This window comes from Squalius cephalus, assembly GCF_949319135.1.
Source record: "Squalius cephalus genome assembly, chromosome: 18".
NCBI classification, from domain to species: Eukaryota; Metazoa; Chordata; class Actinopteri; order Cypriniformes; family Leuciscidae; genus Squalius; species Squalius cephalus.
In genome coordinates this window covers 30,480,587-30,485,719 of record NC_137139.1, presented here as the reverse complement: position 1 = coordinate 30,485,719, position 5,133 = coordinate 30,480,587, and positions in this window count along the sequence as shown.

Here is a 5,133-nt window from a genome sequence, read left to right as displayed (position 1 = left end):
AAGGCATCTTAATAAATGTGTGACACTATGTCAAATTTATCTAAAACAACTTGACATTCATTTTTTACAGGTTTTTTTTTTTTCTGCTTCAAAACAAAGCCTGACACATTTTTAAAAAAAAATATATGAAAAAGTTATTAATAGATATTTTTTCAGTGATCCAATGCTAGCAGGAAAACAAATAAGTCTTTAGCACAGAATGATTTAAGGAACATGCAATTCTATTTTAAATATATATATATGTATAATTGTCAAAAAATATATATTTTAGTGTAATATTATAAATGTAAAAATGTTTTTATTTATTTATTTATTTATTTTATTATTATTATTGTTATTTTATTAAATGCTTGCAGAAAAAAAAAGAAAAAAAAACTAACATCAACAACAATTATCTACTGTTTGGTCAGTTTAGTCAGCTTTCAGTTCATATTAAGTGCCAAGTCCTTAAACACAGCCACTGTTCTTATAGCTTTTATGTTTTAGAGGACTCAATAGATTCAAAATACATTTTCATTTCAAGTTTAAATCTTAAAAATAGAGGATTGCATTTAGAAAATGTACATTTGTGAATGTGATATTTAGATGACAGAAAAATAAATAAAATAAATATCACTTTTCTTTTCACATTCATGAAAACCAAAAATTACATTTCTATATAAATTGTTTTTAGATTTTATTCTGAACAACAACATTCTGCAGTCTTTAATATTGAAATAAAGTTATTAATAGGCCAAAATAATATAATTATTATTAGTTAATAATATATATAATAGCCTATATAATAACTTTGAATAATAAATAGTATAATATCTTGGACGCAGAGTTTTATAAGAATTTGAATGTGGTTGTGATAGAAATGCTAAATAAATTTAAAAGTGCTAAATTCTATTTTTTTTTTTTATAGATATATTTAATATTTTATAACTTATCTAAAATAAAGTATAAAATCACATCAAGGTAGGACATTACATTTTAATGTGGTCTTTCATACTAAAATGAATTAAACGCATTAGTCTGGTCAGGTTTAGTTATTTGATGAATGCATGTAAAATTACTTAAATTAACCTGTTTTCTATTAATGAATTGAAGTCATTTTTATTTATTTAAAGTATTATTTAAATCTAGCTGGTGTAGGCCTAATGTCTAGAAATTGTAAAATAGCAACGAAAAATTACTTGTTGCTACTTGCAAAAAAACAATGTTTTTTGTTTGTTTGTTTTTACCTTGAAAAAAATGTTTTAAAACTTTTACAAATTCAATAACTTATATAATAACCTTTTAGCCTATAACTTATAACTAAAATGATAACTTACAGAAATAATGATCAAGTTGAAGTATAAGTAAAAACTTTTAAAGTATACTTTTTACTTGATGGTTGTCATGAACACTCAGTTTGATCTGCCATTGAGAACAGCCAATTATCTCCCCTCACTTATTAAAATTAATGAAGTGGGTTTTAGCACAGTGATGAAATGTTACCACAGTTCCATAAGCCTTAAATGGGATCAAGCGCGAAGGGCAAGTGGAAAAGCGATTGTAATTATCCCATATTAACATTTAAGATGTTTGTGTTTCTGACCCAACAGCCATCCTGCTTGTACTTGTTAATTCAGGTTTATTCAGTTAGGAAGCAGTTGTCAAATGTCTTTCTTACATCGAGCTGAAAGAGTCTTGAAGGGACTTTTTCTGTCAAGCAATTCGCCTGCTAACAATAAAACAATAATAACAGTGGGAAACATCAGTGGGAAACTAGGCCACTTCATACATATCAGGTGCAACAGACGCTGTCATAAACATTCATAACTGACAACAGTTTGTGTTTACAAGGTCAAGAGTGTAATATAACGTCTTGTGTGAATTGATTTATCAGATCCGAGTTCCTCGATGCGACCTGTATGATAATTAGGAGGATTTTCTCTCTGACTTGTTTCATACTCTATGGCCTAGTTCTGTATGCAGCGTTTGAAAGTTCAGGACTATTAGTCAGACATTCACTGATTCTTCAGATGTGAGATAAAACATGCCCCACAAATTGACCTGTTGTTCGTTTGGAAAATGGCAGCATTTCCACTTTGGAATTAATTCAAGATTGATTCTTTACACTTACCATTTACATTTGATTTATGTCTTATTTTTTTGAACATTTTGGTGTTACATTATCACTCACTACCCTCAAAATTGGCTTCAATCCATTACTCAGTACTTCTTATAGATTAATTAGGTAAATAAATATATACTTTATGTGTAATATACAAGTATATACACTACTGTACAAATGTTCGCTGCAGGTTTCCAGTGCCAGAGGATGCAAAGCAGCCGCAGAGCATCACCGAGCCAGACCATGCTGAACTGTTGACAGTGTTATTTTCAGCATATGCTTCATTCTTCTTCCTCCAGACAGAATCCCAAAACTTCTGTGGCTTATTTGTATGATTTTAAGCAAATTGGAGCCGACTTTCTTGTGCTTTTGGGTCAGTAGTGGTGTACTTCTTTGAGTTCAGGCATGCGTTTAGTACAGGCCTTACTGTGCAGCTGAAACATCAGTGCCTGTTCCCACCAAGTCTTGTTGCAGGTCTTTTGCTGTCACTCGAGGGTTTTTCTGAACCTGCCTTCTCAGAAATCTGGTTACAGCTGTTGATAGCTTTATTTTTCTGCCCTGTCCAGGTAGTGTAACCACTGTTCCTTTAACTTTGAACTTGCAAACTATGTGTCACGGTTCGCAGGTTTGCCTGTTCATGTTTGTGTGTACTGTCCTGGTTTGATTACCTATGCCTTGTTAACACTGACCCAATTCCGATTTTTTGCATATATCGCAGAGCTAGCATCAATCATATTTTGCGTTCGTCCATCTGTGCAAGATAATTGAACCCTTTCAGCATGCGCAATGTTTCAGATAGTATGGCAAGTGTAAACACATGAATCGGATATGGGTCACAAATGATAGAACGTGTAAACGGACGGTCAAAAAAATCTGATATAGGCAACAATCAGAATTGGGCATCAAGACCTGCAGTGTAAACGAGGCCTTAGTTAGCAGCTGCGCTGACGATCAATCAGATCAGCCGGAGGTGCGGCTCGTTTATGTGTCCTATAAGTTGTCTTGTGTTTGTCATGTTCAGTGTCAGATTGTTCTACTGCTCACGCCTTGTCTCCCTGCCCTGTCAGTGCTTTTCTGTCTCCAGTTCCTGAGTCACCGGCTTTCTCTAGCCTTGGACTATTCTGTTCGATTTACGATGTACTTCTATGAGGGTCATCGGACTTCACCCCATTGCAGTCTCCTCGCTGCCAAGACCTGAACACCGACCTGCATCTCTACATCAGTCCATCCAGTCTTGATCTTGTCTCTGTTTACTTTGATAAATTATCTTTCATTCACAACTGGATATTGTGTTTCGTTCATGTGACACTATGCCTCCAACGGTGTAGGAACATGTGTCTAGGAACATTTAGTGCCTATCTTTTTGTATCCTGTTCCTTGTTTGTGAAGGGCGATATATCTTCTCTTAACTTTTTGGTCCATTCTTTTGACTTAGCCATATTTCTAACATGCAGTCAACAAACCTGAACACAACAAACCTAGCCAGTTCAGATATTTCATGTGTTCTAGCTCAAGCACGCCTGATGCAACTAATGAAGCCCTTGATTAGTTGCATCAGGTGTGCCTGAGACAACACCAGGGGCACGTTCAAGTTCAAAACAGTGTGCAACGTTTTGCTACGGTTTCCGGGTTGAACGTCATGTTTCCTGGAAACGGCATGCACCGGTGTGCAACGGGGTTTGAGATACATTTTCTCTTGTTTGGTGGGTGTGTCAGAACTGCAGTCCAATCAGCAGCAACATGTATATAAAGCACGCGGTATTAAAGTGAACTCACACAATGGGTTCAAATGTGTTCGATGCAGCTCGTTATACGCAACAACTGAGGATATTAGAAGACATGTTTGTCATAAGTTTTATTGTAAAAATATAGGATATCAACATAATGATGTAGTTGTTTATATTTTTAGCTTCATTGCAAGTGTATGACATTTGGTATAGAAATAAACAATGGTAATTAAGTGCTTTTCCTAAAAATGAGAAAGAAAATACAGGGTATTAAAACAGTATGAACTACAAATAAAGTCAGTATGTGAGGCTAAATAGATGTGTTTTAGTCTGAATTAGGTAAGATGTGTGCTTCCATTTCAGTTTCAGCAATCCCTTCACTCGATTGGGATGTTCTCTTTTGTTCTGGGCGACAAGTGCAGTAACTCTAACAACGGGCATATTTTGTAGTATTAAACACATATTTATACCGACTTCATCAGGCTCAGAAAATTCTTCACAAAGAACACAAAGAATGGCCTTCTCAGCTGCCATAGTTGCAACTCTTGCGTCATCAGAACAGTGTGTTCAACGCATCACCGTTTCTGTTTAAAAAAACGTTGTGCAACGTTTTGTCGGGGCTGAACGCAGCCCAGTTTGGCAGATTTGCGCTGTTGTGAGGGATTCAATTCAGGTTTTTTTTTTTTTTTTTTTTTTTTAAGACTGCAGAAGTCATTAAAATGAGTATTTTCAGTTGAATTTGGGGAAACCACTTGAAACAGTTGTTGTATTGAGCTATTTCAATTACTTTAGTTTGATTGGTTCATTGCAAACAGCTGAAAGTCTGTACATTTTGCCAATAAACCTGATTTGCAATGGGGGGTGAATATTTTCGATTACAACTGTAGGTAGTAGTCTGTTGAAACTGGTGGTTATGGTAAGGGGCAGGACACTTCCCAAACACACTCAAAGCACTTGGCCAATCACAACACACTGGTCCAGCCGTCCAATCAGAGCACATTGCGCTTTTCAGAAGGAGGGGCTTCATAGAGACAGGAACTGAACAAAGCATTACAATGACAACAATGCTGCAACAATGACAAATATGAGAAAAACAATGATGTTTTTTGAACATCAAGTATGAAAACCTGTTCTAGTAGAGCCCAAAAACAAAATCGAGACTTTGAAAAAGGCCATAATATGGATTTTTATGGATTTTTTTGTCAGTGTTTCTTTGAAATTAAATCTTTAGTTTCTTAAACTTAAAAATGAAAGTTTCTTTAAGTTAAATGTCTGTGTGTTATGGTCTCTCTGGTCTCAGTAAGT